This window comes from Ornithorhynchus anatinus, chromosome 5 (assembly GCF_004115215.2).
Source record: "Ornithorhynchus anatinus isolate Pmale09 chromosome 5, mOrnAna1.pri.v4, whole genome shotgun sequence".
NCBI classification, from domain to species: domain Eukaryota; kingdom Metazoa; phylum Chordata; class Mammalia; order Monotremata; family Ornithorhynchidae; genus Ornithorhynchus; species Ornithorhynchus anatinus.
In genome coordinates, this window is record NC_041732.1 from 99,335,066 (window position 1) to 99,348,099 (window position 13,034).

The 13,034-nt window shown below is 42.6% G+C and overlaps 1 protein-coding gene and 1 non-coding gene across 3 annotated transcripts in view; both read left to right on the plus strand.

Annotated features, from left to right (window-relative positions):
• DLGAP1 (DLG associated protein 1) overlaps positions 1-13,034 on the plus strand; it is a 978,335-nt gene that overhangs the window by 255,038 nt on the left and 710,263 nt on the right. The window lies entirely within an intron of this gene.
• LOC114812478 lies at positions 6,387-6,524 on the plus strand. The gene has a single exon (XR_003760131.1). It is a non-coding gene; the product is annotated as a small nucleolar RNA SNORA7 (small nucleolar RNA).

The following is a 13,034-nucleotide window of genomic DNA, read 5'->3' on the forward strand; positions in this document are numbered from 1 at the left end:
GAAGTGACTTGCCTAAGGACACGCAGCAGCTACGTAGCCGAGGTGGGATTAGAACCCAGGTTCTTCTGACTCCCAGGCCCTTGGTCTATCCACTAGGCTACAATGCTTATGACCAGGGGATAATTAGGAAATGAAGGACTTGAGGTTTGATGCTAAAGAACATGCTGGACAGAGAGAGAGAGACAGAGATGGAGTGTGGGGGGGATGTGTGTGTATTCAATTGCATATCCATCGATTAATTTTTGGACTGTGTTGCTGACCATCATCAATCTATATTTCAGCAGCTGGAGGGGAATCTAAGGTAGAAGTGGGATGAGCAGATAATGAATTATAAATCTTTTGGTCCCCACTTTCTGTTATTATTAAGCGCCGTTGAGTCATTTCCGATTCACAGCAACTCCATGGATATACTTTCTCCAGAACATCCTGTCCTCTGCCATAGTTCGCAACCTTTCTAACGGCTCTTCTGGTTTCACTGTTATGGTCTCTATCCATCTAGCTGCCGGTCTGCCTCTGCCATGTTTTCCCTGGAATTTTCCTCGCATTCGTGTCTTCTCCGGAGAATTAGTCCTCCTGCTTATGTGTCCAAAATAGGCTAATCTAAGTCGAGTCGCCTGTCCTTCCAAAGACCACTTTAGTTGAATTTGCTCCAAAATCCATTTGTTTGTTTTTTGGGCAGTCCATGGTATTCGCAAAAGCCTTCTCCAACACCACATCTCAAAAGAGTCGATGCTCTTTCTATCCTGTATTTTCATTGTCCAGCTTTTGGATCCATACGTTGTTACTGGAAATACCATAGAGTGAACAATTTGTATTTTTATGGCAGTCATTACATCAGCACATTTCATGTACCAGAAGAAAAATCTATTCTGCTCATTCCCCCCCGATGTTGAATTATTGTAATCAGAGTTTCCTGCCTTTCTTTACTCTTGAATTGTTTAATGGCTTTCCTGATTGCAAGCTCTTTCAGCTGTAAAAGACTGGTCTGAACTGGGAGAGAAGAATAAAGGAAGCAAAAACTTGAACTTTCCTCCAGATAGTCCGGACAGAAAATTTCTCCATGTAAGAATCTCTAGGTGCTTTGTCCACCCAAAATGGTTTCTCTGCCCACGCGATCAATAGTATTTACTGAGCACCTAGTGTGTGCAGATCACCGTTTGAGAGTTCCATAGAATAACTAGACAAGATTCCTGCCCTCAAGGAGTTGACAGGCTTTCCAAATGACTGATTCAGGATCCAGTGAAAGTGAAATGCCAGCCTATTCTTTGGGATGCCATCTGAAAGCATATATAGTTCTGTCCAGGTATCACAGTCTCGCTTTTCTGGAAGGAGGCATGAACTACAAGAAATAATTTTAACTTTTCCTGAAGCCAACCAAAAAGAACTGAGATTCCTAAATTCTGGATGAAAGTCCACATGCAGCAATTAACTGGGTGTCCTGGGTCAAGTCACTTAGCCTCCCTGTGCTATGCTTCAGACACTTTGGCATAGCAGCATTAGGAGCATTGCCAATCTCTTTCATTGTGTGCTAAAGATGTTGAAAAAAAACCTTATGCAAATAGTTTGCTTAATGACCCCACTCCCAAGTTAAAACCGGTTTGAAAACTCCTGAATCATGGAAATTTTAGTATGTGTCAGGGGACTGACTAATCCTCATCAGATTTTGGCAGATAATGATATTCTTAAAGATTTTTCAAATCATTTACGTTTGAGAATCACCAATGACTGATGGAGCTCTAGTTTAGGTTTCGCAAACCAAGACCTGTGCTCTTCCCAGTTACCTTGGAAGATTCTGGGGTTCAAAGGAAGAGGTATGGATTTCTGACTGAAGGACCTCCCAGTTACCTTGGAAGATTCTGGGGTTCAAGGAAGGAGGTAGACTCCCTCCTCTAGGCTTGAAGCTCATTGTGGGCAGGGAGAATGTGTCCATTTATTGTTGCATTGCACTCTCCCAAACACTTAGTACAGTGCGGTGCACACAAGTGCTGAATAAATATGATTGAATGAATAAATGAATGTGTACTTTCTGTCAACTGTGTTATAGAAATTGGATTTCCTTATTGTTTGGTCACGTGTTGACCCTGATGCCTCCTGTCTTGGGCTTGGTTCATTCAGTGTGGAAGCTGAAAGACTAGTCACATCTCCTGGAAACCTATCCTGAAATAATCTCTCATCTCCCCACACTATTCTCATGTTAATGTGTCACATATGCACTTGAGCCCTCATCCCCTGAGCACTTAGATTTTTTCCTCCAACTTCCCAGCACTTCTGTACATCTCTTTACGTCAGCTACATTGTTAGCTCCTCGAGGTCAGGGATCATGTCTACTCCCACTATTATATTCTGCCAAGTAATTAATGCAGTAATAATGATAATTGTGGTATTTGTTAAGCACTTACTATGTGCCAGGCACTGTACTAAGTGCTGGGATAGTTACAAGACAATTGGGTTGGAAACAGTTACTATCCCACACAGGGCTCATAGTCTTAATCCCCATTATACAGATGAGGGAACTGAGGTCCAGATAAGTTAAATGACTTGCTTAAGGTCATACTGCAGACAAGTGGCGGATCCGGCGCCCGGCTCCAGTCTATTCTTCACTCGGCTGTCCGACTCATCTTCCTGCAGAAACGATCTGGGCCTGTCACTCCCCTTCTTAAACACCTCCAGTGGTTGCCTATCGACCTCCGCTCCAAACAAAAACTCCTCACTCTAGGCTTCGAGGCTCTCCATCACCTTGCCCCTCCCTACCTCTCCTCCCTTCTCTCTTTCTACCACCCACCCCGCACGCTCCGCTCCTCCGCCGCCCACCTCCTCGCCGTCCCTCGGTCTCGCCCGTCCCGCCGTAGACCCCCGGGCCACGTCCTCCCGCGGTCCCGGAATGCCCTCCCTCCTCACCTCAGACAATCTAATTCTCTTCCCCTCTTCAAATCCCTACTTAAAACTCACCTCCTCCAAGAGGCCTTCCCACACTGAGCTCCCCCCTTTTTCCCTCTGCTCCCTCTACCCCCCCTTCACCTCTCCGCAGCTAAACCCTCTTCTCCCCCCTTTCCCTCTCCTCCTTCCCCTCTCCCATCCCACCCCCTCAGTACTCTACTCGTCCGCTCGACTGTATATATCTTTACCACCCTATTTATTTTGTTTATTTTGTTTAATGAGATGTACATCACCCTGATTCTATTTAGTTGCCATTGTTTTTACGAGATGTTCTTCCCCTCGACTCTATTTATTGCCATTGTTCTCGTTTGCCCGTCTCCCCCGATTAGACCGTAAGCCCATCAAAGGGCAGGGACTGTCTCTATCTGTTGCCGACTTGTTCATTCCAAGCGCTTAGTACAGTGCTCTGCACATAGTAAACGCTCAATAAATACTATTGAATGAATGAATATTGAATGAACCCAAGTCTTTCTGACTCCCAGGTCTGTGCTCTCTCTCCGCTAGGCCATGCTGCTGTACCGTGCTCTGCACACAGCAAAAACTCAATACGTGCCATTGACTGAGTGATTGTTTCACAGTTGGTTACTGCTTCCATCTGTAATTAATTTTAGTTTGTTCCCCCGATTGTAATCAATCAATAAATCAGTGGCATTTATTGAGCGCTTATTGTACTCTACTAAGCATTTGGGAAAGTACAATAAATAGCGTTTTTTATGGTATTTGTTAAGTGCTTACTATGTGCCAGGCACTGCAGTAAGCGCTGGGGTAGATACAAAATAATCAGGTTGGATCCAATCCATGTCCCACATGGGGCTCATAGTATTAATCCCCATTTTGCGGATGAGGTGATTTACACACCAAGTGAAGTGACTTGCCCAAGATCACACAGCAAGTGGCAGAGCTGGAATTAAAACCCAGGTCCTCCTGGTTCCCAGGACCGTTCTCTATACATTAATAATGTTGGTATTTGTTAAGCGCTTACTATGTGCTAAGCACTGTTTTAAGCGCTGGGGGAGATACAGGGTCATTAGGTTGTCCCACATGAGGTGCACAGTTAATCCCCATTTTACAGATGAGGGAAATGAGGCACAGAGAAGTGAAGTGACTTGCCCACAGTCACACAGCTGACTAGAGGCAGAGCCGGGATTCAAACCCATGACCTCTGACTCCCAAGCCCGGGCTCTTTCCACTGAGCCACACCGCTTCTCATTAGACCGTGATGCTTCTCGAGCTCTTGCTACACTGCTCTAAGCAGAATAAGCACACAATGAATGCAGTTAATTGATGGGTTGAAATTAATGGAAAATATACTATTAAACCTCATATTATTTCAAGTCTGTACTTATCCACATACTGCATATTTTTCAGTACTCTCTGCACAGTAAATACCAAGAGTTACTGGCTCTTTGATTTTCAGCTGCTGGTTCCTGATCTCTTCAGGGTGCATCCCAGTTACTCTTGAGAGAGAATAACAAATGTCATTCAAAATCAGATATAACATGAGGAGTGCATTTCTCACAAATAAAAGGAAAAGCAGGAAACTGAGAATTGTGTCTTGATTGAGAAGGCGTAAATGCTTTATGAAAAGTCCCTTTTATAACTGCGTGATTTTATTGTCATTTAGTCTGATATTCCAATTCAAGCACATCAAGATAAGTACTAAAATACCCAATGAGGCTAAAAGACCCACAGAGGTCGAAAAAATACAGGTGGAAAATCCCAAGTAGCCGTATTCCCTGGTCTCCATACCCCTTAGACTGTGAGTTCATTCATTCATTCAATAGTATTTATTGAGCGCTTACTATGTGCAGAGCACTGTACTAAGCACTTGGAATGTACAAATCGGTAACAGATAGAGACAGTCCCTGCCCTTTGACGGGCTTACAATCTAATCGAGTTCCATGTGGGACATGTACTGTGTCTGACTACTTGTTTTGTTTTGTTGTCTGTCTCTCCCTTTTAGACTGCGAGCCTGTAATTTGGCAGGGATTGTCTCTACTGTTGCCAAATTGTACATTCCAAGCGCTTAGTACAGTGCTCTGTGCACAGTAAGTGCTCAATAAATACGATCCAGTATCTACCCCAGGGCTTCCCCTCTCAGGATCACACCTGGAGAGTTTCCAGTCCTCTACCAGTCTCAGCTACGGGAGGGAGAGTCAAGCAGAGGCCTGTCCATTCCATTCCTAGCTTGGGCAGTGGCTAGCGAGGGGCAGGACATCGGCTACAAGTCAAAACTCCCCGTGCTGGGCCGCAGCGGCACGGAAGAGATTCGAGGGCAGAGACTCGAGTTTACAGCGCGGAAGGCGTCAATGGTCAACCACTTCCGTACTTTTACTCTCTGGATCCACTACCAGGACTATTGCAGATGGAGAGCGGGGCGTTCTGGGAGAGATGTGTCCATGGTGTCGCTTTGAGTCGGAAACTACCCGACGGCATAAGACAAGACAAGGTTATATTAAGGAAGAAAAATTGCTCTCTACCACTAAATTCTATGACCCAAATTAAGGATGGAGCTCATATGAGAATTGCGGTATTTGTTAATCGTGGCATTTTTTAAACTCTTTCTATGTGCCAGGAATTGTACTAAGAGCTGGGGTGAATGCACGCTCATGGGGCTCGGCGTCTAGCGAACCGTGAGAAGCAGTGTGGTCTAGTAGATAGAACACAGACCGGGGGGGCAGAGGATGTCTATTCTAATTTCATCTCCACCACTTACCTGCTCTCTGATCTTGAGCAAGTCACTTAACCGCTCATTGACTCAGTCTCTTCATCTGTAAAATGGGTTTTAAGACTGTGAGCCCCATATGGGATACGTACTGTATCCAATTTCATTAACTTGTGTCCACTGCAGTGCTTAGTCCTGGGCCTGGCATATAGGAAGTACGTAAAAAAATACTGTTTAAAATATATATGAAATCAATCAGATTTTAATATGGGTTAAGTCAGATGGATAAGCGTCTCTAATGAGATCTACACCTAACTTGAGCATTCTGCTTTCGTTGCGACTGAATCTGTGAAACAGAGAGGCAGTAGTTTGGGGCTGTGAATCAGATCACTGGTTCAGTTTCATAAACGTCCTTGCAAATAAGCAAAACATTGTTTTGTAGGAGGAAAAAATGACTGCATTATTTCAGGATTAGTGGACGATTATGGAAAGGTGCCTGATGATCAGAGCCTCTGTTATTTGTCACTCAGTAATAAATAACTTTGACATTTGAGGTAGTGCTATCTGGTATTTTCATCTACATATGTTTCATCCTCAGTGGCATTATTTGAATTGAGTGAAAACTTTTATTCATGTCCTTGGAAGTAAATGCAGTTTTAGGTGGAGAATTTTTTTTATCTAACTCTTTTCTTTTGAATGACATTTTAAAAGCAAAATGGTTGACATCTTACAAAGCGTTGCTCTAAGGGAGACTTTTTAATCATTTTTCTCTAAAGGATAGAAACCTCTCTCTGGATCACACCTGGAGAGTTTCCAGTATTCAACCAGTCTTGAACATGGGAGGGAGAGTCAAGCAGAGGCCTGTCCCTTCCATTCCTAGCTTGGTCAGTGGCTAGCGAGTGGACGGCAATCTGCTACAAGTCAAAACTCACCCGTGCTGGGCAGCAGCAGCATGGGAGAGAGTCAAGGGTGGAGACTCAAATTTACTGTGCAGAAGGAGTAATTCTCTGGTTCCACTACCAGAACGATGGCAGATGGAGGTGGGGCGTTCTTGGAGAGATGCGTCCATGGTGTCACTATGTCGACAGCAAGACAAGACAAAATATATCAACATGATTAATTTCAAGTGGTTTCTTAATTATTATTAATAATCACTATGCTATTTGGTAAGTATTTACTATGGGTCAAGTGTTGGGGTAGATATAAGGTCTCTTATCACACACGGGGCCTTCAGTCTCAGGAGGATAATTATTATTACTATTGTCATTGAATTTCCATTTTACAGTTGAGGAAGCTGAGACATGGAGATGTTACGTGACTTACTCAAGGTGACACAGCAGGCAAGTGGCAGAGTCAGGATCAGAACCCAGGACCTCTGACTCCCAGGTCCAAGGTCTTTCCATTAGATCACGCTGTTTCTTTTGGATTTCCTCCAGGGCACATCTCCGTGTGATCCATATAGATAATGAAGGCCTTCTCACTAACACCACCCGGTATTCCTCAAGCCGTTCGAAAAAAAGGCCATAATAGAAAAGACCTTTCTTCAAATTCTTTGACTTCATGCTGGTTGGCGGAAGGTCTTTTCTATTCCAGAAGCTTATAGTAAATGTTGTCACTCAGACGATTCAGACGTTCATAATCTTAGCCACTGAACTGCTTTTCCGACGAATGGAGGGAAGCAGAGACGTCATACGGTAAATCAGTGTTTGCGGCCAAGTACTGGGAAGAGTACTCAGACTTATTCTCCTCTTAATGCATGCATGTTCTCTCCTGGTGTGAAGAAGCATGTAACCTTTTTTCCGATAAAGGTTCAGGGTCTGATTTATTAGCACTAACTTAAGGCTGACTCAAGAAAATGAGAACCATGCCCAGAATGGGGATTTCCTGGTAACCTTATTCATGGTACCATGCATTATGTAAGATGTGTTGGAATTAGAAACCTGTCTGGAGAGATTATGAAGGGACTTATTTCCTTCATGGCATTGCACTGAAGATATTTTCATTCATTCAATTGTATTTATCAAGCGCTTACTGTGTGCAAAGCACTGTATTATAATAAAAATATTATTTTCTATTCCAATGTGAGCAATGTTTTACAACTCTTTTTATATTACCAAAAAGCCATTATTTGCAAAGAAATTACTATTTAAAAGGGAAAAAAACTCCCTTTCATTATCCCTGATAATTAAAGATAGTGATAGCTGTTAATTGAAATTGGCATATAAACAAAAACTTGGTTTTAGCTGAAAAGGTTTTAATTTCCACCCAACTCTACCTTTCACCAGAGGATTTTTTTTTATGGCATTCGTTAAGCACTTACCATGTGCCAGGGACTGTACTAAGTTACTAGGTAATTGGGTTAGACACAATTCTTGTCCCACATAGGACTCACAATTTTAATTCCCATTTTACAGTTAAGGTAACTGAGGCACAGACAATTTAAGTGACTTGTCCAAGGTCAAACAGCAGACAAGGGTCTAGAAAGGACCAGATCGACTGGTTGTGATGTAGTTCTGATTCTTTCCCCTCTCAACTCTCTGATGGTGGTGCTAATAAAGAGTGAAATAGCCCCAAGAGTAGCCATCCAAGATAAAAAGAAAAATTTAGGTAGGATATAATCTCCTCCCACAGGTGTGTTGACTGTACAAAAACAAGTGCTTTAAAACTTGATGGTTTGTTTGCCCTTGTTTATTAAAGTATGAGGCCCATGATGAGAAAAAACGATTGGACAGTAGTTTTGCCAGGATGAGAGAAAGGCATTGGGGCCTGGTAGAAAAACACTGGTTTGGAAGACAGGAGACTTGAGTTCTCATTTTAGTTCTGACGCCAGCTGTATAACCTTGGCCAAGACACTTTTCTGTGCCTCCATATCTCTGCCTCTTTAAATTAGAGATTAAACTTCTCTCTTCTTCTGCTCTGTGACCTTGAGCAAGCCACTTAATAATAATAATGTTGGTATTTATTAAGCGCTTACTATGTGCAGAGCACTGTTCTAAGCGCTGGGATAGATACAGGGTAATCAGGTTGTCCCACGTGAGGCTCACGGTTAATCCCCATTTTACAGATGAGGTAACTGAGGCACAGAGAAGTGAAGTGACTTGCCCACGGTCACACAGCTGACAAGTGGCAGAGCCGGGAGTCGAACCCATGACCTCTGACTCCGAAGCCCAGGCTCTTTCCACTGAGCCACGCTGCTTCCCCCGATACTTAACTTATCTATGCCTCAGTTAAATGGGGATTAAGACTGTGAGCCCCACGTGGGACAACATGATTACCTTGTATCCACCCCAGCGCTTCAAACAGTGTTTAGCACGTGGTAAGCGCTTAACAAGTACCATAATTATTATTATTACTATGCTGTGAGCCTCATATAGGGTAAGGACTGTATCCAATTTGATTATCTTATATCTACCAGAGCTTACTTCAGTCCTTGGTCCATAGTAAGTAGTTAACAGATACCACAATTATTGATTTTTTTCAATTCAAAAAATGAATGGATAATGTAACAGACGTTCCCTCATATGTCACAATGCCCTAATCAAATGTATTAAACATTTACAGTGTGCAGAGCACTGAACTAAGATTTGAGAAAGTACAATACAGTGGCTAGGCATGATCCCTGCCCACGAGGAGATTAAAATGAACACAATCATAGATTACTTAGAGATGGAAGGACATGCAAAAGATCATTTAGTCTGATCTCCTTTCTTGAGACATATGCATAAAAGGCCACCCAAGACAGAAGAATGCCCTGCCATCTCCTAAAGAATTCCAGCAGTGGGGACTCCACCAGGACTCTTAGTCCATCCTGAAAGCCAGAAAGGTATTTATTTGCCCATCACATTTTCGCTTGCTTTAATTTAATCAATCAACAATATTCATTAAGCATCTACTGTGTACAGACATCATTGAGAGAGTACAGTAAAACCGAGCCCACTTACTTTACTCAACACCAACCTCTCTGTCTCCCTCCCTCTAGACCGTGAGCCTGTTGTGGGCAGGGATTTTCTCTCCTTATTGCTGTACTGTACTTTCCAAGCGCTTAGTACAATGGACTTCACACAGAAGGCTCTCAATAAATACACTTGAATGAATGAATGAACCTACTCACTGTACCCCAATCTCCTCTTTCTCGCCGCCAACCCCCTACCCGTGTTCTGCCTCCGGCCTGGTGGGCTCTCCCCCTTCATTTGTTCATTCAATCGTATTTATTGAGCACTCACTGTGTGCAATTTGCAAATTCCATGGACTGCCTGAAAAATAATAAAAAAGGATTTTGGAGCAATTTAAGCCAAAGTGGTCTTTGGAAGGCCAAATGACTCGACTTGAATCAGCATATTTTGGGCACATAATCAGGAGGACTAACGCTCAGGAGGAGACACTAATCTTAGGAAAAGTCCAGGGAAAATGCAGAAGAGGCATAGCAGCAGGTTGATGGATAGAGACCGTAACGACGATAAAGGAAGAACCATTAGAAAGGTTACGGATTATGGCAGAAGACAGGATTTTACGAGCCCAGGCCCATGCTCTGTCCACTACACCACGCTGCTTGTAGCTTAAACCCATAACTTCTCATTTGCTCCTCAGTGGACAGGGAAAACTCCCTGGTTCGTATCCTTCCCACCAAAAAAAATCATAGACTTGAAGAAATTACCCAGCAGTCTTCTCTTCTCTAGCCTAACCCCTCTAAATCCTTTAAGCTTTCTTCAAAATTCCAACTTCCATTAATTTAATCACACTTCTCTGAATTCTCATCAATAGATTTTCGTCGTCGACCCCTGGGTCACATCCTCCCGCGGTCCTGGAACGCCCTCCCTCCTCACCTCCGCCAAACTGATTCTCTTTCCCTCTTCAAAACCTTACTTAAAAATCACCTCCTCCTAGAGGCGTTCCCAGACTGAGCTCCTCTTCCCCCTCTACTCCCTCTGCCATCCCCCCTTTACCTCTCCGCAGCTAAAGCCTCATTTTCCCCTTTTCCCTCTGCTCCTCCACCTCTCCCTTCCCATCCCCACAGCACTGTACTCGTCCGCTCAACTGTATATATTTTCGTTACCCTATTTATTTTGTTAATGAATTGTACATCGCCTCGATTCTATTTATTTGCCATCGGTTTTTATGAGATGTTCTTCCCCTTGACGCTGTTTAGTGCCATTGTTCTTGTCTGTCCGTCTCCCCCGATTAGACTGTAAGCCCGTCAAACGGCAGGGACTGTCTCTATCTGTTGCCGACTTGTTCATCCCAAGCGCTTAGTACAGTGCTCTGCACATAGTAAGCGCTCAATAAATACTATTGAATGAATGAATGAATGAATGAATAGATTATCCTCTCTCTCTTCTTTCCACATACTGGAGAAGTAGAATCAGGCAGAAATGGAGGCATCCTCGTTAGAATAGGGTGACCTACACTAGCGCCAGTACTGAGGAGCCAGTTTCTGCAGGAAACAGAAGGATGACTCCCTGATTTGAAGATTTTATTCCTGTCGTTACATCTCTTGGTCAATTTATTGAGCATCACTATGTTGAGCGTCTTTTAATTCAGTCTCTGGTCTGCTATGACCCCTTAGTCTTTTTGCGCTATATTGATTTCTAGCCAGTATCATCCCATTCTCTATTTGTGGTGGCCGATTTTCATCCTCCTGTTTATTGTTTTGCTCTTGTCTATGGAATTTCATCTTGGTTTTGCAGAATCATTTTTTGCACTTTGTCTTGGTCCATTGGAGGTCTTTTTGGGTTTGTTTTTTTTTCCATTTTCTAAAGTGTTGGCAACCCAGCCTAATTTTTGCAGACCATTTTCTTCATTCTTTCTTCCAGGTAGGCAATAAAAATTTTGCATGGATCTGGTCCCAACATTGATCTCTTTGGGTCATCTCTCAGTATCTCATTTCAAGTTGAATGATGACTAGAATCTTGATGGATTCCCTTTGGATATGAACCAAAGTCAGCTCTACACCCATGAAACAATAATATGGTCTTTCTTCTCTTGTCAATGAGACTATCCTGAGGAAAAAAAAATCAAAAATCTTCCTGATGTCTAAGTAGATTGCATCTCTTGCTTTTCTCTTGTATACAAGGTCTGTCAAAAAGGGAATTAAATTTGTCTAGCATGATTTGCTCTGTAAAAAGCCATATTAATTGCTTCCTAATGTCTTTCACTCTTCTAAGGCATTGTAATTGAGGTTAAAGGATTTTAATCTTACATAATTTGGTGTTAGTGTCTCAGTGGCAGGAACATTTGATAAAAGCAGGTTTGGGCTAATCATTTTAAGTTAAAAATATTTATATTTGCTCAACCTTTTAAAAAGCAAAAGCAATGATTAAATTGATTTTATGAACAATTGTGAATTTGGTAATATGAAAGTCTTTCAGAACTCTTGCTTGTGCCTAATATAAGCATCTATATGCATAATTGCTGACAAATGCCTGACTAATGTGAACCATTGGAATTTTCTAAAAAAAACATCATTTTTCCCCACTCCTCAAGAACTTCTAGCAGTTGCCCATTCACTTCTGCATCAAAGGGAAACACCTTACCATCGACTTTAATGCACTCAATTGCCTTTCCCCTTCTACTTCACCTCTTTGATTTCCTACTACATCTCAGCCTACGCACTCCTCTCCTCTAATGCCAATGTACTCATTCTACATTCATCTTGTCTACCTCACTAATGATCCCTCCTCAACATCCTGTTTTTGGGCCGTCACACCTTCTGGCTGCTTATACGACAGGCAACCACACTCTCCACTTTGAAAGCCTTATTAAAACACATCTCCTCCAAGAGGCCTTCCCCAAGACTTCATTTCCTCTTCTCCCACTTCCTTCTACGTCACCCTTGCACTTGAATTTGCAAACTTTATTCACCCTATTCTCAATTCCACAGAACTGATGTACATATACATACTTTATTCATTTTGTATTAATGCCCATCCTCCCCCCCATTCTTTCAATCATATTTATTGAGTGCTTATTGTGTGCAGAGCACTTTACTGAGCTTTTAAGCTTGTGGACAAGGAACATGTTGGCCAACTCTGCTATATTGCACTCTCCTAATGTCTTTATAAAGTGCTCTGTCCACCCTTAAGGGTTGAATAAATAAGATCGATTGAGTGGATTACCCTGTGAGCAATTGTATAAACCATTGCCTTCCCCTCTGTCCATCATGGCCCTGTCTTGTACCTTCTCAAAGCTAGCTAAGGCTGTAGTTAGCAAGAGTTGTTCTCAAGTTCTCCTCTCCCTATGCAATTAACCAGACACTCCCCCTTATCCAGTTTTCTAAGAGATGTGGAAAGTAAAGGTAAAATAACTTTAGTTTTCCAATATTGCTTATTTTTAGGCTAACACAGGTGGTGATGAGGGCTATTCACAAATATCCCGTCAAAAGTCAAGGGGATATAGCCATAAGAGGACAGAGAGTCATGGACAACTGTAATAGAAG